Below are 22,704 nucleotides of genomic sequence, written 5' to 3'. Positions count from 1 at the left end.
CTGACCTGAAACCCACGGTATTCTGGAGGTATGTTGATGATACCTTTGTAGTTTGGCCCTATGGTGAAGATAACTTGCAAGACTTCTTAAGATATCTGAACTTCCTCCACGATCAAACAAATTTCACAATGGAAATTGAAAAGGAGGGATGTCTTCCATTCTTGGATATTCTGGTTCGGCGCAGAGAGGATGGCACTTTGGGACATGATGTGTATCGGAAGCCGACGCACACGGATTTGTATTTACGTTCGAATACCTGCCACCATCCTGCCAAGACGATGAGTGTTCTCCGAACTCTGACGCATAGAGCGCATATTATTTCTGACGAAAGCAGTCTGCAAGGTGAACTTTCCCACTTACAAAGAGTGTTTGAAGACAATGGGTACTCCCCACAGCAAATACAGAAGGCACTGAAAATGAAACCGAAAGAGGCCACAAAGAAAGCAGAAGAAGAGGAAGAAACCTTTAAATCGATGGCCTTCCTGCCATATGTGGGTAACCTCTCATCACAGATAGGACGGATTCTCAGCAGACACCAAGTAAGAGTAATTTTTCGTCCTCCACCCAGGACAGCTGCTCTCGTGGGCTCCGTCAAAGATGATTTGCTGCTCCGAAACTCTGGAGTTTACAAAATTCCATGTAAATGTGGCCTTTCTTACATTGGACAAACAACTCATACTGTCCAAGAAAGATGTACATAACTCTGGAGGTACACACGACTTTTACAACCTAACAAGTCGGCAGTGGCAGAGCATTGTATTGACACTGGTCACAGTTTGTTGTATGACAACGTTTAAATTCTGGACACTCCATCGTCTTTTTGGTACTCGATAGTGAAGGAGGCAATAGAGATTCGCTTGACGTCGAATTTAATTAATAGGGATAGTGGTTTCAACCTTGATAAATCATGGAATCCGGCACTTGGTGTAATAAACTCACAAAGACGTCGTCACAGTGCAGCTCACAAAGATACGAGGGCTACCCACAAAGTACATTACGTTTTGGAATTAAAAATAAATAAAGTATTGGAATTTTTTTATTATATACAGATGAAAGCCACACTTAAATACTACTTTTCTACATAGTTGCCATTTAAGTTAAGGCACTTATCGTAGCGATGGACGACCTTGGAAATTCCTTCGTCGTAAAATTCGGCCGCCTGCGCCTTCAACCACGTGGTTACCTGTTCTTGAAGCTGTGCATCGTCATCAAAACGCTGCATAGCCAACTATTTCTTCATTGCTGGGAATAAGTGGAAGTCGCTCGGTGCCAGGTCGGGACTGTACGGCTGATGAGGAAACAACTCCCACTTAAAAGATTCGAGAACTTCACGAGTGGCATTTGCCGTGTGGGCCCGAGCGTAGTCGTGAATCAGCACGATCTTTGAGCCCAACTTTCCCCTGCGCTTGTTTTGTATTGCTCTTCTGAGGTTGTGCAGAGTTTTGCAATACCTTTGAGAGTTTATTGTAGTGCCTCTTTCCAGGATATCCACAAAAATCACACCTTTTCTGTCCCAAAAGACAGTCGCCACGTGGTTGAAGGCGCAGGCGGCCGAATTTTACGACGAAGGAATTTCCAAGCTCGTCCATCGCTACGATAAGTGCCTTAATTTAAATGGCAACTATGTAGAAATGTAGTATGTAAGTGTGGCTTTCATCTCTATATAATAAAAAAAATTTCCAATACTTTATTTATTTTTAATTCCAAAACGTAATGTACATTGTGGATAGCCCTCGTATATCGACATGCCAACACAGATCGACTGCGGTGTCATAGATGTAACTCGCGCATTGTGCACGTCTCTGCCGCCGACCAACGTCTCTGGCGCATTTGCATCTGTGGCCGCATGCGCCGTTGCGCGGTACACGAGTATAAAGGGACGAAGCGAGCACTGGAGCGGCAGACGTCACCGTTTTATCGCCTGTTTATCATGTTTCTTTTCTTCTTCCGTTTTTAAAATAAAAGTATGTAGGCTGTAGAGCAGCGTACTAAGCTGCTGCCAGCCCGCCCCCTTCGGGGGCAATTGAAAATCAATAAAGGAAAAAAAAAAAACTGGAGCGGCTGTCTTGCGGCTCACTCTGAAGATGGCTGAACGTTATACAGCCGAAATACGAAATATTAGAAGAAGAAGGAGAATTCTTGCGGCTGCAAACTCGAAACTTAGTGGAACATAGCTATCCAATGTTTAAGAACTACTGAAATTCAAAGCAGCCATTGATACTGAATATTAACTTTATTTAACAACCTACTACCAAATTCTTCTGTATCCTAAAAGTAATAATCAAAAGAAATAAAACTTATATCCAAGACTGTCACCGCTACAAGATATAAAAACCTGATGGCACTGTGATGGACACACATGACCCGTTATGTATAGTCACCGTCAGCATACATGTGTTATCAACGTTTCTGTATCCTGTGAGGGTGCCAATGTTAGCTATAAGTTTTATTTGTTTTAGTTACTAGTTCAAGGAAACAGAAGAACCTGATGACCTAACTGATCGAAGCAGACCATCACATAAACGAAAAATTTGTCATCAGAAACTGTTTTTAATTTCACAAGGTATGAGTTGTTCTTGACCTTTGTCGCTCATGTGAATGTAATATGCAATTAACGAACATCTTTTTTACTATTGCATTACGACAGTATAAGGAAGTAAGTAGCTGCACCGCGGCTGTCATATTACCTGAGTTTACAAAGCAATTTGATACAGTTCCTGATAGCCGACTGGTGAAAAGATAAAATATAAACTTACGGAATATCTGGGCGGTTCGATGAACGGATTGAAAACTTGGTGACAAAAGGAACTAACAAGGGAACAATCTGTAGGGTCAATAAACAATCTTGCTGGAACATTTTTTGTTTGTGCCCAGTTTCGTATTTAAGGAGTACAACACACCACGAAAGGTAATTCAGCATATTAGCTTTGGAGCGAGTTTCTGCGAAAAGATAATATATAAAAATATTTCGCATATAAAAGTTGATGTATAAGTAGCGTTCTTGAAAACTGTATAATCGAATTTTGTAATTAGTTGCAATTTTGCAAAATACTCAAAATCCATTAATTAATTCTGAAAACTGAAAGCTTTCGTTACAACATCCATTTGTATTAAAAGCTGGTTTCTGAAATACTGTTTTTGGAAAATAAGCTGTATGCATAGTCTAGTTAGTTATTTTCTTTATATTTGTTTTATATTTTATATTGTTATTTTACGTTTTAAATTCATTTTTTGTTCCTTAGTTTACGATTCCAGATACATGTATTTTCTTTATTGAAAATTTGTAGTAATTCGTTACCGTGGCACAAAATCATTACAATAATGATAATCTATAACAAACGGCTCAAAGCATGAGGTTTTCTTACACCATGCACGTAAAATGAACGAAATTTTTTCACATCACACACACGACAGAGAACATTATATACAATAGAAATCAGCAAAATTTCAAATTGTCGCGGGTGACCTTCTAAATTTTCTGATTCGTATCAGGCATATTCCAATACATTGGTAAGCCCTGGCGAAGAGAACAGATTGTGTACTAGTGACGGCAGCTTGATTATCCGAAAATCTTCTCACAAAGTTCTTCCAACATCTAAGACCGTATACATCTTAAGACAGTGCCTGTGCCGTCGAGCGCTTTGGGATCGCCAGATGAACAAAATCCTTGTCCTAGGATATGATGGTCAGAACGGTTTTTCGCAGCGACCATCAGCGTATTCGTAGTATTAAAAGAAACTGGTCGTGAGTTTGGACCGCGAATCTCTTTTTGAAGCCCGAAAGGTCTTTGTGATAGCATCAAAATCTGATGAACAAACGTCTGAGCAGGTCAGACGTGTGTTTACCAGGCGTTTGTTTTTCCATTGAGGAGGAAAATCTGTATTATTGTTCGATTCTTATGGCTGTGAATGTGAAAAAACCGTATGGAGCATCGAATCCGAGGACAAGGAACTTGCTCGTTTGATGATCCCAAAGGGCTTGATGGCACAGGTAAAACCATGAGATGCATACGGCTTTCGTTTTTTTGGAGAAATGTGTGAAAAGATTTTCACGTGTAGTTCTATTGTATTATTACGATGTTAATCTCCACATGAGAAACAACAATATAAACAAGCTGCAGTCACAAGTACATAATCAGTTCTCTTCGCTAAGCCTTACCAATATACTGAAATATGCCTGATATTTAGAAGGTCACCTGCGACAACCTGAAATCCAGCTGAGGTCTGTTATACAACATGACTCACTAACTATTGCCACTAACAGTAACTCCGAAAGTACGATAGGAGCTGAAAAGTTTGTGGGACGAAAGTTGCAAGGGACAACGGGGCCATAATATGACGTTGGTTTTTTGTAGCTTGGTGAGGTAGCTTCAGAGATATGAAGGTCACTTATTTTCTGATAGCGGCTATCGAGACGAATCTAATGGTGTGTAATAGTAAGGCCTTTGAAGGTCAACGGAGGTCACAAAGGTAGCATTTACAGAAGGTATTCGAAGTGATGACCATTGGTATAAATGCAGTGCAGCAATCTTCCTATCATGGACTGAATGGTGTTACTTATCACATCGGAACTTATCGAAGCACATTCTCTGACAATTCTCACTCGCATATCTTCAGGTGTAGTTGGAACGTCTTTATAGACAATGCCCTTTACGAATCCCCACAAGGAAAAAACCATAGGCGTCAAGTCTGGCGAACGAGCCGCCCACGACATATCTCCTCCGCGTCCAATCCAACGATTTGGGAATTGTCTCTGCAACCCATTTCTAGCCATCAGCAAAAAATGTGCCGGACATCCATCATGTTGTTCCTAAAGGTATTTCTTCCAATAAGAGACCTAACGTTTCTTGCAGGAATGTGGTGTATTTCCTACCATTAAGATTCCCTTCGATGAAATGGGGGCTTGTAATTCTGTCCTCAAGAATCTAACACCATACATTAACCCACAACGGTTTTTGCAGTGCAACTTGCCGCAGCCAACATGGATTTTCAGATGTCCAATAACGCGTGTTATGCCAATTAACATTTCCATAGTTCGTGAATGTACCCTCGTCAGTAAATAAAATCCCATTAATAAATGTGTCATCCCTCTGAATCTGAAGTTGAGCCCAGTGGCAGAATTCAATGCGAGTCATACAATCCGTACCACTTAATTGTTGGTGGACACTGATGTGGTAAGGATGATATATATGGCGATGCAGAACACGAGCAAAACTACTCTGGCTCATGCCCGATTTCTTGCGATTTGACGCGAATTAACGGAAGGATCTCGAACCGCAGTGGCGAGAGTAGGGATTTCCGTTTCCTCGTTAATGACTTTCCTTTGCCATAAATGTTTCCGATGCGTTAAAGATCCAGTTGTTCTCAATTTATCATACACATATTTAAATGTACGACGTGTAGGGTGAGTACGTTGGGGATATCTTTCAGTGTATAAGTCTCTAGCTCTCACTGAATTTCGTCGGCGTTCTCCGTAAATGAGAAGCATATCGACTTATACATCATTCACATTCGCTTGATTCGACGATACTAGTCTTACCGTTCCCATTAGTGTTGTATTGCGAAACTGTCGAATGGTATTTACGTGTCAATGGCACGTTATATGGATGCGCCGTATTCGGCGAATATTTACTATTTACACGATATACGAGAGGCAATTGTCAGTGCATGTGCTTCGATATGAGCCGAAGTCACAAGGAATACCACTCAACCCATGATAAGAAGATTGCAGCACTGGATTGATACCAATGGTCATCACTTCGAACACCTTCTGTAAATTGACGCTCGTGCCACCTTTTTGACCTTCAGATACCTTACCGTTACCCATCACTGGATTTGCCTAGAGATCCGCTATCAGAAAATAAGTACCAAACTATAGCATCCCATTCAAAAAGACAAAGTTCACCTTCATATGTTTGACGCGACACCACCTAGCAACAAAAACCAGCGTCATATTATGGTCCCCGTTGTCCCATGCAACTTCTGTCCCACAAACGTTTCAGCTACTATCATACTTTCGGAGTTATCCTAGGTGGCAGCAGTTAGTGACTCACTCTGTATATCATGTTCTCCGTCGTGTATGCTATGTGAAGAAATTTCTTTCATTTTATGTGAATGGTGTAAGAAAACGTATGTTTCAAGCATTCCTTTACAGAATATAATTATTGTAATGATTTTGTACGACAATAATTAGTTACTTTAATATTTTCGGTTAACAAAACACACATATCTGAAACAGAAAACCAGAACATGAAACAAAAAAATTAATATCAAATGTATAATAACAGGTATAAACATAAAAAGTATGTAAATAAAATAAATAACTAGACTAATAATGAATGTTTAGATATTTTCATTAGGTATGCTGAAAATTCTCTGACAGCACAAAGAGTACGGCTTAAACCAAATTTATTACACATGGATGTCCGAAGATTGAAAGCTTCTTTAATTTATGCTGTAACAAAAGTTTTTAGTTTCGAAAATTAATTAACAGAGGTGGGATATTTTGAAAAATTTCAACTAATTACAAAATTCGAGTACACAGTTTTCAAGAACGTTAATTACATGTCAACCTCTATATGAGAAACGTTTTTTATATCTTACCATTTCGAAGATATTCCCACCAAATTTAATATGGCAAATTACCTTTGGGAGTGCATTTTACCCCTCAAAACTGAAACTGAGCACAAACAAAGAAATTCGTACTGCATTATTTTGCCCCCTCTACACGCCCGCCAAGTTTCCTTAAGATCGTCTATAGTCACTTGGGAACGCTTCCTCGTCAGTTCGGCGTTCTCAACAGACAGATATTATTATATATAAACGCAGCTTCTGACTGATTCCTAGGGAATGTTCCACGACCCCGTAACTGTTGACATTATAGTTATATAGCTGTATCTCATGGATGACAACGGAAGGTCGTGAAGCTACACGCGGCTGATGCTGTCCTGGAGGGAAGGTTTAATACCACATATTTCTGTCGAGTCGAATTTTTATTTTTTTTTTTAGGACGCAAAAACAACCAGGGTCATACACTCCCATGTCAGAACCGTAGAACACGAAGACGAAAAAAAGAGTTAAAAGCGACTACATGTTAAGCCCAATCGGCGGAAGGAAAGATAGCTGAAAAACAGGTACTTTGAAAAAGGTCTATAAAATACGTCATAGGGACAACGGAAGTCGTGAAAGAACGATTGAATGTCTTTCGCCATATTGCTACGACGGATAAAAAGTTCAATGCGATCGACAGCCTGGGCTTCGCTTTTGCTAAAACGGCCGATAACTCAGACGGCAAACGTAAATGCTTAAGAAAAGGGCGAAACGTCAAAGGTCTAGGACAATGAGCACAAAGTGGTGGGGGATCACCAATTAACAAATGGAGATGGCTAGAAAGACAGCGCCCAGTACGCAACCTAGCTAAAATGATCTTCTCGCGGTGAGAGAGCCGAGAGGAGGTCGTCCAATCCGCTAGGAGAGGTTTAATTCCCCGGAGTTTGTTCCCATTGAAGGACGACCAGTAGAGGTGCAAAATGTGATACCACATGGTCAAAGGCGGCGACGCAGACATCATCGGAGGGAATCAAAGAACTAGCGCGCCGAGGTACGAGGGCTGCAGCCATCGCAGCAGCGTCAGCAGCCTCGCTTCCTGCCAGACCGACATGACCAGGGACCCACATAAACATCATAGAGGCTCCATCAAGAGTGATCATTTCAAAGCTTTCCTGGACTCGTTGCATCAAGGGATGGGACGGTGTACGGCACACAGGGGCTCTGAAGAGTACGGAGTATAATGGCTTTTCTGGAGACTAGAAATCTACTCTGTACGAATCAGCATGGGTTTCGAAAAAGACGGTCGTGTGAAACCCAGCTCGCGCTATTCGTTCACGAGACTCAGAGGGCCACAGACACGGGTTCCCAGGTGGATGCCGTGTTTCTTGACTTCCACAAGGCGTTCGATACAGTTCCCCACATTCGTTTAATGAACAAAGTAACAGCATATGGACTATCAAATCAGTTATGTGATTGGATTGAAGAGTTCCTAGACAACAGAACGGAGCATGTCATTCTCAATGGAGAGAAGTCTTCGAAGTAAGAGTTATTTCAGGTGTGCCGCAGTGGAGTGTCGTAGGACCATTGCAATTCACAATATACATAAATGACCTTGAGGATGACATCGGAAGTTCACTGAGGCTTTTTGCGGAAGATGCTGTGGTATATCGAGAGGTTGTAACAATGGAAAATTGTACTGAAATGCAGGAGGATCTGCAGAGAATTGACGCATGGTGCAGGGAATGCCAATTGAATTTCAATGTTGACAAGTGTAATGTGCTGCGAATACATAGAAAGAATGATCCCTTATCATTTAGCTACAATCTAGCAGGTCAGCAATCGTAAGCAGTTGTTGTTGTTGTGGTCTTCAGTCCTGAGACTGGTTTGATGCAGCTCTCCATGCTACTCTATCCTGTGCAAGCTTCTTCATCTCCCAGTATCTACTGCAACCTACATCCTTCTGAATCTGCTTAGTGTAGTCATCTCTTGGTCTCCCTCTACGATTTTTACCCTCCACACTGCCCTCCAATGCTAAATTTGTGATCCCTTGATGCCTCAAAACATGTCCTACCAACCGATCCCTTCTTCTAGTCAAGTTGTGCCACAAACTTCTCTTCTCCCTAATCCTATTCAATACCTCCTCATTAGTTACGTGATCTACCCACCTTATCTTCAGCATTCTTCTGTAAGCAGTTAATAGCATAAATTATCTGGGAGTACGCATTAGGAGTGACTGAAAATGAAATGATTATATAAAGTTGATTGTCGGTAAAGCAGATGCCAGACAAATTCATTGGAAGAATTCTAAGGAAATGCAATCCGAAAACAAAGGAAGTAGGTTACAGTACGCCTGTTCGCCCACTGCTTGAGTACTGCTCAGCAGTGTGGGATCTGTACCAGATAGGGTTGATAGAAGAGATAGAGAAGATCCAACGGAGAGCTGCGCGCTTCGTTACAGGATCATTTAGTAATCGCGAAAGCGTTACGGAGGTGATAGATAAACTCCAGTAGAAGACTCTGCTGGAGAGACGCTCAGTAGCTCGGTACGGGCTTTTGTTGAAGTTTCGAGAACATACCTTCACCGAGGAGCCAAGCAGTATATTGCTCCCTCCTACGTATTTCTCGCGAAGAGACCATGAGGATAAAATCAGAGAGATTAGAGCCCACACAGAGGCAGACCGACAATCCTCCTTTCCACGAACAATACGAGACTGGAATAGAAGGGAGAACCGATAGAGGTGCTCAAGGTACTCTCCGCCACACACCGTCATGTGGCTTGCGGAGCATGGATGTAGATGTAGATGTAGATGAGAGAGCAGGAGCCGATAAGAAAATTGAAAAGCCTTTGTCGCCGGATGTACTGCGTAGCCTGATGCAGGCGAAGAGGTACGCTGTAAATACTGACCAGTGTTCTGGAATCCGATGCCGAAAATCGTCGGTGTCACTGACGAAGGCACATCCTACACCACGGTCAGTCCGAGAGCCATCAGTGTACACAAAAGTACTATTGCAAAGTTCCTTGCGAAGTTCGAGAAACTTGCGACCATAGAGCGAAGCTGGAGAAGTGTCCTTAGGAAGCGAACGATGACCAAGGTGAAGACGGGACGCCGCACGTAGCCAGCGTGGTGAAGGGTTCACACCCATCGGGAAAGTGCCAAGTAGCGTGAAGTTAAGCCGCCGAAGAAATAGCCGAAAGCGAACTCCAGGAGGTAACAGAGGAGAGAGATGTTACCCATACTGGCGATAAAAGGAGTCATTTAAGATTTAGGCGTATGATGGGTGGCCAGGCATGGCAGAAAAACGGTATGTGTATCTGCTGAGGAGAAAATCACGGCTGTATGACAGCCTCTGCACACAGACTCCCAACGGGGCTAGTGTAAAAGGCGACAGTATGCCAAACGGATGCCAAGGTGGTGGATTGTACTGATACGGCGTAAGACGGACGGGCGTGTAGGCTCATAAACATATCACCCAAAGTCTAGCGGCCGGTACAAACGGAGGAGGGTGGTCCGATCCGCTCCCCAGGCAGTAATGCTGAGGACACGCAGGACACTGAGGGACCGCGTACAACGGGCGTCCAGGTAAGTGATGTGAAAAGACCAAGAAAGTTTCCTATCGAGCATAAGACCCAGAGTATTCGAAGTTTCAACGAGTGGAAGAGCAACAGGCCCATGATGTAAAGACGCTGGAAGGAACCAATTGCTCCGCCAGAAATTCATTCGAACAGTTTTGTTGGCGGAAAAGCGAAAGCCGTTGTCGATGCTCCACGACTAAAGGCGATCGAGAAAATGCTTAAGATGCCGCTCAAGGAGATAAGTCCGTGGAGAGCTGCAGTGGACGACAGTATCGTCAACAAAAAGGGAGCCGGACGCGCCCAGTAGGAGACAGGCTATTATAGGATTAATGGCGATAGCAAGGAGGACGATGCTCAGAAAGGAACCCTGAGGCACACAGTTTACTTGGCTAAATGTGTCCGACAATGCAGAAACCACACGTACCTTGAAAACTTGGCCTTTTAGAAATTCCTAAAGGAGACGAGAAATGCTGCCCAAGAAGCCCCACGTGTAGACAGTACGGAGGATACCAGGCCTCCAGGCTTTCTCCAGGCCGAAGAACACAGCCACGGTCTGGTATTTCCGTAGAAAACCATTCATGGCGTGTATTGACATAGTGACAAGATGGTCTACTGCGGAACGGTGTGCTCGAAATCCACAATGTGCAGTGGTTAGTAAAGTGCAAGACTCGAGCAATCATACTAACCAGGCATGAATCATACTGGAAGTAAGGTGTTTGTCGTTACCTGTTTTGGGTATGGTTAAGATATCGGCTTCACGCCAGTGCCTGGGAAACGTCCCCTCTGCCCAGACCCGATTGTACGTAAGAAGGAGAAAGTGCTTGCCCACAAGAGAAATGGGCTGCAATATCTGAACGTGAACAACGCTAGGTACTGGAGTAGAGGATCGGGATGAAGTAGGGGGAGTGGACCTTAGTCCCAGAGAACCGTCGGAAGTTGGCCCACACCCACACGACGAAAGAGGGGCCGGCCGCAGCGGCCGAGCGGTTCTAGGCGCTACAGTCTGGAACCGCGCGACCGCTACTGTCGCAGGTTCGAATCCTGCCTCGGGCATGGATGTGTGTGGTGTCCTTAGGTTAGTTAGGTTTAAGTAGTTCTAAGTTCTAGAGGACTGATGACCTCAGATGGTAAGTCCCATAGTGCTCAGAGCTATTTGACAGAAGAGGGAGTGGAATTGTTAAAAGAACTAGTAAATGAAATCCAGCTAGCTTTTTTTGCCGTCCTCAAGAACGCGACGACACTGTACACTCTACTGTTAATAAGGAATGCAATTTGCCATCGTAGTATGACGGTTAAAAAAGCGGAGAGCCCGCCTTCGCGCGCGAATTGCGTCGCCCACCAAGGGACCGGGATATGGTGTGGTAAAGAGGAAGTACGAGGAATGGAACGTTCTGCGGCGGTAAGGATGACGTTTGTAAGATATTCTACCTGGTCGTCACAAGTGGGGAAACGTTGTTCGTCGACGGTCGCCAGGGAGGATAAAGCCTCCAGTTGGCCTTAGAAAGCAGGCATTTCGGTGTGCACGCAGGTGCAGTAGGAGTCAGCAAAAGGATAGCACCCGGGAAATGTTCGCTCGAGTACATGTCAAAGACAAAGGACTACTCGAGACGTCGGGCAAGCTGGTAAATGCAGAAGGAGAGGTCCAAATGGGAGTAGGTGTGCGTGGAATCTGAAAGGAGCGTGGGTGATCACGTGTCGAGACAGATAAGGTTAAGTTGATTAAGAAAGTCAGTCAAGAGGACAACTCTCGGACAGGTGCTGGTAGAATCCCAAAGGGGACGGTGTGTATTAAAGTCACAAAGCAGCAAAAAGGGGTGAGGGAGTTGCCCTCTAAGCCAGAGGAAGTCAAGTGAGGAAAGAAAATGCTAACTGCAAGAGCTTGAAGCCGTGTAGTCAGGGAGATGGTTTGACTATGAATACCACCCCGGATGAGCTGCATGACACCCCTATCAGACGGAATGGCATCCTCGGGGGAAAGGCAAAGCGGGCCGAAAAGAAATGCGAGAGCTCGAGACAGTCGTGAGGACACAATTTTGTTTGCCGGACAAAGAGAACAAGTGGACGCTGCGATTCCAAGAGCAGCCATAATTCCTCTTTGTTGGACCTAACGCCGCGAACGTTCCATTGGAAGAGAGGGGAGGAGGGAAAAAATGAAGGGCTGTCACCTCAGCGGCTGCCAACTTCCAGCCTTCGAGGACTCATTGCTGCAGGACACAGAGGCTGGGGGATCCTGCTCCATGAGATCTACAGAGGCGCCGGCATTCTCCCTCTGTCGGACTGCGGAGTCCAGGACAGAACAATGATTGGCGGTGCGCACCAGCGACACGGAATGGCATCCTCGGGGGAAAGGCAAAGCGGGCCGAAAAGAAATGCGAGAGCTCGCGACAGTCGTGAGGACACAATTTTGTTTGCCGGACAAAGAGAACAAGTGGACGCTGCGATTCCAAGAGCAGCCATAATTCCTCTTTGTTGGACCTAACGCTGCGAACGTTCCATTGGAAGAGAGGGGAGGAGGGAAAAAATGAAGGGCTGTCACCTCAGCGGCTGCCAACTTCCAGCCTTCGAGGACTCATTGCTGCAGGACACAGAGGCTGGGGGATCCTGCTCCATGAGATCTACAGAGGCGCCGGAATTCTCCCTCTGTCAGACTGCGGAGTCCAGGACAGAACAATGATTGGCGGTGCGCACCAGCGACACGGAATGGCATCCTCGGGGGAAAGGCAAAGCGGGCCGAAAAGAAATGCGAGAGCTCGAGACAGTCGTGAGGACACAATTTTGTTTGCCGGACAAAGAGAACAAGTGGACGCTGCGATTCCAAGAGCAGCCATAATTCCTCTTTGTTGGACCTAACGCCGCGAACGTTCCATTGGAAGAGAGGGGAGGAGGGAAAAAATGAAGGGCTGTCACCTCAGCGGCTGCCAACTTCCAGCCTTCGAGGACTCATTGCTGCAGGACACAGAGGCTGGGGGATCCTGCTCCATGAGATCTACAGAGGCGCCGGAATTCTCCCTCTGTCGGACTGCGGAGTCCAGGACAGAACAATGATTGGCGGTGCGCACCAGCGACACGGAATGGCATCCTCGGGGGAAAGGCAAAGCGGGCCGAAAAGAAATGCGAGAGCTCGAGACAGTCGTGAGGACACAATTTTGTTTGCCGGACAAAGAGAACAAGTGGACGCTGCGATTCCAAGAGCAGCCATAATTCCTCTTTGTTGGACCTAACGCCGCGAACGTTCCATTGGAAGAGAGGGGAGGAGGGAAAAAATGAAGGGCTGTCACCTCAGCGGCTGCCAACTTCCAGCCTTCGAGGACTCATTGCTGCAGGACACAGAGGCTGGGGGATCCTGCTCCATGAGATCTACAGAGGCGCCGGAATTCTCCCTCTGTCAGACTGCGGAGTCCAGGACAGAACAATGATTGGCGGTGCGCACCAGCGACACGGAATGGCATCCTCGGGGGAAAGGCAAAGCGGGCCGAAAAGAAATGCGAGAGCTCGAGACAGTCGTGAGGACACAATTTTGTTTGCCGGACAAAGAGAACAAGTGGACGCTGCGATTCCAAGAGCAGCCATAATTCCTCTTTGTTGGACCTAACGCCGTGAACGTTCCATTGGAAGAGAGGGGAGGAGGGAAAAAATGAAGGGCTGTCACCTCAGCGGCTGCCAACTTCCAGCCTTCGAGGACTCATTGCTGCAGGACACAGAGGCTGGGGGATCCTGCTCCATGAGATCTACAGAGGCGCCGGCATTCTCCCTCTGTCGGACTGCGGAGTCCAGGACAGAACAATGATTGGCGGTGCGCACCAGCGACACGGAATGGCATCCTCGGGGGAAAGGCAAAGCGGGCCGAAAAGAAATGCGAGAGCTCGCGACAGTCGTGAGGACACAATTTTGTTTGCCGGACAAAGAGAACAAGTGGACGCTGCGATTCCAAGAGCAGCCATAATTCCTCTTTGTTGGACCTAACGCTGCGAACGTTCCATTGGAAGAGAGGGGAGGAGGGAAAAAATGAAGGGCTGTCACCTCAGCGGCTGCCAACTTCCAGCCTTCGAGGACTCATTGCTGCAGGACACAGAGGCTGGGGGATCCTGCTCCATGAGATCTACAGAGGCGCCGGAATTCTCCCTCTGTCAGACTGCGGAGTCCAGGACAGAACAATGATTGGCGGTGCGCACCAGCGACACGGAATGGCATCCTCGGGGGAAAGGCAAAGCGGGCCGAAAAGAAATGCGAGAGCTCGAGACAGTCGTGAGGACACAATTTTGTTTGCCGGACAAAGAGAACAAGTGGACGCTGCGATTCCAAGAGCAGCCATAATTCCTCTTTGTTGGACCTAACGCCGCGAACGTTCCATTGGAAGAGAGGGGAGGAGGGAAAAAATGAAGGGCTGTCACCTCAGCGGCTGCCAACTTCCAGCCTTCGAGGACTCATTGCTGCAGGACACAGAGGCTGGGGGATCCTGCTCCATGAGATCTACAGAGGCGCCGGCATTCTCCCTCTGTCGGACTGCGGAGTCCAGGACAGAACAACGATTGGCGGTGCCCACCAGCGACACGGAAGTTGGCTGGGTGAAGGAAACACGTGGTGACACCGTTAGGGAGAATATCTGAACTGGCAAAGGAGAAGACCGTTTGTCTTTGTTTGATTTCTTGGAGCCTTTCTGGTTGACAGAGGAAGACTCAGACATTTGTTTGCTGGAGTGATGTAAAAAGTCTTCATGGTAGTATTCCTCCCGTCCTTCCCAGGCTGCCCGTTGTGTAGCAGGGTGGCTTCGCCCCATGAGGCGAAAGTTTGGTGGCTTGTTGCACAGATGGAGGAGGAGACGGCGATGCTACCGTGACACTGGGCGATTTTACAACTGCGGTGCTGAATTTTAAGTCGCATCTCTGCGTGGAAATGTTCTTCATGGAGCAAGGTGTAGCAAGAACAATACTGTAAATGCTGGATGGTAGAACGCAGGATTTCCCACTATCGAACAACTTGAGAGCAACAGATGCCGTAAAACTAATTGTTCCACCTTGAGGGCAACTTAAAAATTTCGCCGCGTAGAGTGGTCGCGTGGTTTGAGGCGCCATGTCACAGACTGCACCGCTGACCCCGCCGGAGGTTCGAGTCCTTCCTCGGGCATGGGTGTGTGTGTTGTTCTTAGCATAAGTTAGTTTAAGTAGTGTGTAAGTCTAGCGACCGATGGCCTCAGCAGTTTGGTCCCTTAAGAATTCACACACATTTGAACATTTAAAAATTCCTCAGTCCATCGATAGAGGAGCTAGAGAAGTCAAGAACTGCTGGGCGTTCCGTCAGAATTTAATTTATTCTTTGCGAAAACTTCGCTGAGATGCTTATCTAACTGTACAGGCGGACACTAGAGGAGAAAGCTATATTCGCACACCATTTGCATAAAACACAAGAGGGAACGAGCAGGAGGAACAGCAGTGATACCGGTACGCGATGCTATAAACTGTAAAACGGTCTGTGGAGTACAACTTCGATGTAATTCTAGACTGTAGAAATTGCACACATATCAAACCACTCAAAAGAATTTCTGTAGAATAAGGCTGGTTGTTATCTTCTGGTCAAAGTGATTTTCAGTGCGTGCTGTCTGTAGAAATGAACATACACAATTAAATTGGGACATACATAACGTATTTGTAGGAAACATGAAATGGGTTTTCATCTAGAGATACACTATTTACAACTTTTGTCTTTTGTTTACGTATTTATTTATTCATCCTCGGATTATCTCACAATGATATAGAATTAGTCATGGTAATATAAATAGCTCAAAATATACATACATGCCTTTATGAGCTTGTGACAGGTGCTAGGCCGTGGCCTTGGAAGAAGGAACCATTCCGGTATTTGCCTGAAATGGGTTAGGGAAAACATGGAAAACTTAAATCAGGATGGCTTTACAGAGCAAACTCCATCCTCCCGAATACGAGGTCAGTGTTGCCCCAAGTACCGACAGAACATTCCATAAATGCAGTCAGTACCTTAACAGCTGCACTGCTTCATTCAGATTGTCCCTGTTGTACAATTGTCTGTGATTTACACACATTATGCTCTTCATCGCTGCACACACTAATCACATAGACTGGTGGTTACTGGACCAAGTACCTGCTGCACTGAGAGCAGAGTTATTGTTTTAAGAGTATGTATAAATCGAAGGTATGAATCTTGCTACATACAGCTTGAAGCATAGTAACAAAAGAACGTAACTGTACTGATTCACAGAGTTACAGGACAGAAACATTTTCATAAGAAATCACATAATAAAAATTCTGAAAAACACTGTTTTACCATGACCATTGCGTAGCGCTTGTTCAATGTTAGTAAGGAGAGTACATATCTATTGGCCGTTCTGAAGAGTAAAATACACATATAAAACTAGACTTGTCATAGTGCTTATCATGAAACAATAATTTATAAAAAATAGGTATCACATAATTATGTGTTTTCCTGGTTTCTGATAAAATCTGCATACCAACAGGTGACGCAAAAAAGTTTACTCATTTTCTTATGAATCATGGCTGGTTTCTCTACTAAACGACCATGTCCTCCGACTGTCACATGTGGGACACAGATTTCGGTCTGCAAAACCGAGATGTGCCATAATACAGATATGGAGACTTGACAACGTCATGACAGCATATGTGATGATGGATTACAGTCACCAAACTCATATTGTTGGTAGTGAAAATGATGTGATAACCACTAAGTAAACCAGCAGATCAGGTTTTTTACTTTCTTTCTTTCTCTTTTATTCGTATTTCTTTGCTTTCATTGGTGCTTTATTAAGGAGGAGGAAACACAAGTCACTGAACATAATTATTATATGATTAGTGCAGTTGAGACTCCCCATACATATTACACATTATTCTGGACTTCAAGGATTTCAATAGAATTGTAACTCCTATCTAACTGGAAATAGATCCTCCTCCCCTTGCCCCACCCCCTCCTTTCCACCACCACCTGCAACCCACGTGTTGATCGTATACACTTATAATGATCATTTACATTCCGGTAATGCATTTTCTGTATTATTAACATTATATTCCTATAAATATATTTTAGAAGAACTCACTCCGTCCGACCAGGCCTGCGAACGCTTAACGGTACTGACCGACCGTCGTGTCATCCTCAGCAGATAGGCGTCACTGAATGCGGATACGGAGGGGCATGTGGTCAGCACATCGCTCTGCCAGCCGATGTCACGATGTCAGTTTTCGTGACTAGAGCCGCTACTTGTCAGTCGGGTAGCTGCTCAGTTGGCGTCAAAAGGGCTGGACGCACCCCGCTTGCTAACAGCGCTCGGCAGACGCGGACGTCACCCGCCGAAGTGCTAGTCAAACCCGAAAGCGCATAACTTCAGTGGTCTTACGGGAACCTGTGTTACCACTGCGCTAAGGCGGTCAGCTGTATTTTAGAAGAAGATAGGAACAATTTCCAGTTTCAAAACGCTGTAAAAACAGAACCACTGCCCAGAATGACGTCAAATTTGAACGAAATGTTATCGAAGAAGGGGAAACGATATGGGGAAAAATAAGGGCACAAAACGCAAAATGAAAGACGCGGAGTACACCGTTGTTTTTCAGTTTGCTCCTGAGAAAGTTAAAAACCGGTATCATTGTTGCTCTTTATGCGGTTTTATGTCTTCAGGACAATTAAAAACCGATTTTTGCCATCCGATGTGATATGACCTTGCCGTGATGGATGGGATTGCCTAACTATCAGTGCCATAACTGTTAAACGCCAAACTCGTGCGCTCATTCACATAGCACTGTACAGCTGGTTTACAGTGCATATGACACCATAACCGTCTTATTGTGATTCATCATTTATGTTATATTGCTTACAGCGCCATCTAGTGGTAATATTTCCGTTGAACCTTTTTGTTGTTGTTGTTGTTTCCTTAACGGTTTCCACCCTCTTAGATAATCTTCCGTTCGATCCTTTCTACCATCCTATGTCCAGTTCTTGTGTAGTTCTCTTGTTTGGTTTTAGGAAACCAAACGAAGAACACGTTTGGCGATCTTGTCTCTCGCGGGCCTCTTGAATTTGCGCTCGCAATGGCCTGATTGGCTAACTTCAATGCTTGTTGACTCGGAAACGGCTCAACGCATCGAAAATTTTCTTAAAAATTATTTCTCGGCACAGTATACCCTGCAACAGCCTTAAAAGTTTTTCAAACTCTTTATGAGCACCTCGTATACCTTCCGCTAGACCTAAACTCTTGATGTTTGTTTATAATCTGCAAGTCTTAGTAATCACGACTAATCGGACTGATTCTCTTAAAGCTGAAGTCTACAAGTAAATATTGATACAGACTGCAATCGACAATTTATTATAAAAATATTAAAAGATAATCTAGAATATGTAGCCGGGGAAATTAATCTAACGTGACACGGTAGTTCAGGCAGAAAAGTGTCCACTTATTTCCTCGCTTCATTTCGCTTCGACACTAGTCACAAGCTACGACTCGGAAAGAGATGCACGCTTGGCTTCCGCATCAACTCTGACCTAAACTGTCACTCCTCGTTCATTACGAATCGGACCAAACACTGCTGAATGATATTGTACAAGAAGTGAAAGAGTTTATGCAAACATACAAATTTCCCCTGAGTAGTTTCCGTCTTCTTTACATGTGTACACTACTAACACAACAGTGTATTACTGAGGGCCTCTACAGTGTCACCCGAGGCGAAGTTGGCAGGTGAAGGGGACGTTATTGTGTTAGGGACTGGAACCTCTGTCATATTGACAACGTCTCCCCTGATCTGGCGGAAGATGAGATGACGAACTCGTGCTCGCTGGGGCAGAACGTGAAGCCTTGCGTCTGCCTCTTGTCGTGCTCTAAGTTCTCGAATCACAGCGCGGTGCTGCGGGAATAACTTTAGGCGACGGAACTCAAGAAATGTGCTTTCTTTCAACGTCTCTACCAATACCTCACGTTATAATACTGATGAAGTGCTGTGTCGAAACTACTTTTCTATTAGACCGGTGTAGACGTCGTCACCGCCTGTAATGTTGCTGAAAGCCATCCCCCGCTTCATAAAGCCCGTAACCATTAAGAGCTACGGTGCAGGTATTTAGTGGAAACAATTGTACATCTTCCATACTGAGCAGCTTCTTCCTTGTACAGGATATCCAAAATAAAACTGACCAAAAGTGAGAAAGACAAGAAATAAGTTATCCTTGTTCATGAATAACAGAACTTCTCTTTGCGCTAAAATGCCAGAAATTGCCATTGTTAACGTTGATCCAGCGCGTTCATGTTATGTTCCTACTCACCTTCATGGCGCTTAGGAAACCCTTTTCTGTCAATAAAAGAAAAAAGAAATCGATGTTTCCAGCAACTCCTTTCCTTTTAGGCAAGCGCTGGTCAGTTAAATTTAATACGTGGCAAATTTTATGTACGGCTGTTTGAGTGCAATAAATCTTGGTAAATGAAAACTGTATGACTCGGTGTTGAATACGCATCTGTGGTGTCAGGGGCCACAATCTGGTAACTAATCTATCCTAGTATTTTTCTCTAGTTTTTCTTCACTTTTCTTGTAGCACCCACTCTATGTGATTTCGTTTTAAAATTGGGTATGCGGCTGGTCCCGGCGGAGGTTCGAGTCCTCCCTCGAGCATGGGTGTGTGTGTGTTCGTCCTTCGGATAATATAGGTTAAGTAGTGTGTAAGCTTAGGGACTCATGACCTTAGCAGTTAAGTCCCATAAGATTTCACACACATTTGAACATTTTTTTTTAATTGGGTATGACTCCATTATCTCAACTTCTGCTACATACTGATCAGTGCTGTTCGTAACAGCAAAGACTGCAGACGATAGACACAGATATCTTACAATCTCACATTTTTCTTCATCCAAAGGTATAAACAGCAATGGAAACCTACCCTTGGCACGGCATGTGTGAGTTTACAAAAATTAAATTTTGCTTCGTCGATGATGTCTGATAAACATTAATCCGTAGCGTGCAACATACACTGAAGCACCAAAGAAACAAGTATAACATGCGTATTCAAATACAGCAATATATACAGGGTGTTACAAAAAGGAACGGCCAAACTTTCAGGAAACATTCCTCACACACAAAGAAAGAAAATATGTTATGTGGGCATGTGTCCGGAAACGCTTACTTTCCATGTTAGAGCTCATTTTATTACTTCTCTTCAAATCACATTTATCATGGAATGGAAACACACAGCAACAGAACGTACCAGCGTGACTTCAAACACTTTGTTACAGGAAATGTTCAAAGTGTCCTCCGTTAGCGAGGATACATGCATCCACCCACCGTCGCATGGAATCCCTGATGCGCTGATGCAGCCCTGGAGAATGGCGTATTGTATCACAGCCGTACACAATACGAGCACGAAGAGTCTCTACATTTGGTACCGGGGTTGCGTAGACAAGAGTTTTTAAATGCCCCCATAAATGAAAGTCAAGAGGGTTGAGGTCAGGAGAGCGTGGAGGCCATGGAATTGGTCCGCCTCTACCAATCCATCGGTCACCGAATCTGTTGTTGAGAAGCGTACGAACACTTCGACTGAAATGTGCAAGAGATCCATCGTGCATGAACCACATGTTGTGTCGTACTTGTAAAGGCACATGTTCTAGCAGCACAGGTAGAGTATCCCGCATGAAATCATGATAACGTGCTCAATTGAGCGTGGTGGAAGAATGAAACTAAAATGACCTCTAACATGGAAATCAAGCGTTTCCGGACACATGTTCACATAACATGTTTTCTTTATTTGTGTGTGAGGAATGTTTCCTGAAAGTTTGGCCGTACCTTTTTCTAATACCCTGTATACAGGCAGGATAAGGGTGCTGCGGTCGGCAATGCCTTTGTAAGACAAGTGTCTTGCGCAGTTGTTAGATCGGTTACTGCTGCTGCAATGACAGGTTATCAAGATTTAAGTGAGTTTGAACGTGCTGTTATAGTCGCGGTACGAGGGATGGGACACAGCATCTCCGAGGTAGCATGAAGTGGGGGTTTTCCCACACAACCACTTCACGAGTGTACCGTGAATATCAGGAATCCGGTAAAACATCAAATCTTCGACATCGCTGCGGCCGGAAAAAGATCCTGCAAGGACAGGGGCCAACGACGACTTAAGAGAATCTTTCAACGTAACAGAAGTGCAAATCTTCCGCAAATTACCGCAGATTTCAATGCTAGGCCATCAACAAGCGTCAGCGTGGGAACCATTCAACGAAACATCATCGATATTGGCTTTCGGAACCGAAGCCCCTCTGGTGTACCCTTGATGATTGCACGACATAATGCTTTACGCCTCTCCTCAGTCCGTTAACACCGACATTGGACTGCTGATGACTGGAAACATGTTGCCTGGTCGGACAAGTCCTGTTTCAAATTATATCCAACGGATGCACGTGTACGAGTTTGGGGACAACGTCATGAATCCATGGACCTTGTATGTAAGCCGGGGACTGTTCAAGGTGGTGGAGGCTCTGTAATGGTGTAGGGCGTGTGGAGTTGGAGTAGTATGGGAGCTCTGCTACGTTAGATACGACTCTGACAGGTGACACAATCGTAAGTATCCCGTCTGATTACCCGCATCCTTTCATGTCCACTGTGCATTCCGACGAACTTGGGTAATTCCGTAAGGACAATGCGACATCCCACAGTCCATAAATGCTACAGAGTGGTTCCAGGATCATTCTTCTGAGTTTAAGCACTTTCGATGGCACCAAACGCCCCAGACATGAACATTATTGAGCACTTCTGGGATGCCCTGCAACGTTCTGTTCAGAAGAAGTATCCACCCGCTCGTACTCTTGGGGATTTATGAACAGACCTGCAGGATTCATGATGTCAATTTCCTCCAGCACTACTTCCGACATTAGTTGAGTCCTTTCCAAGTCGTGTTGCGACACTTCTGCCTGCTCCCAAGGAGCCCTATACGATCTTAGGCAGGTGTACCAGTTTCTTTGGCTCTTCATTGTATAAAAAACATTTTAAAGTTCCGACCTGCGTATCTATTCCAATGCGTACCAGTTATACCCGAACATAACAAATACATTATCATTAAAGAGACAGACAGAGTTTCACAGGAAGCACCAGAGGCAAAGCATGTAAGCACCGGCAATGGTCTTTGTCACCAAAAGACAAGGTGCTCTTAGAATGAACATTCCCACTATAACTTGCATTTTTGCACTTTCTTTGTTTCAATAAATTGTGTGGAAAATAAGGCTCCTAAGACGTTCTCTTTTCTGAAGTGCAGATTTTAACTTGCCACTGTGGTTTTGTGAGACAATTCAGCGAAATATGAAAATTTTCTGTAGATTTTCACTGAACATAATCAGATCATTGCGAATATAAGATTTCTGTAGAGTCAGTTTACCGTACGTTCTGATGTTTTCGTGCATTAAAGGCTCTTGTAATGCTTGCAGCAGCAGAATTTCATAGAAGTTATCGAAGCAGAGAGCGTGGTAATGAAGTTTCGTTTCAGTTTCGTTTCATCCTCCGCCAAACCTGATGACCCGCTCGCCGACTGAAGACGCAGGAGACGTGTACACATTGTATCGCTGCCATGGAGTTGTTTCTTTCTGTC

This window comes from Schistocerca cancellata, chromosome 4 (assembly GCF_023864275.1).
Source record: "Schistocerca cancellata isolate TAMUIC-IGC-003103 chromosome 4, iqSchCanc2.1, whole genome shotgun sequence".
NCBI classification, from domain to species: Eukaryota; Metazoa; Arthropoda; class Insecta; order Orthoptera; family Acrididae; genus Schistocerca; species Schistocerca cancellata.
The sequence above is the reverse complement of the archived record's forward strand: the minus strand, read 5'-3'. Positions refer to the sequence as shown.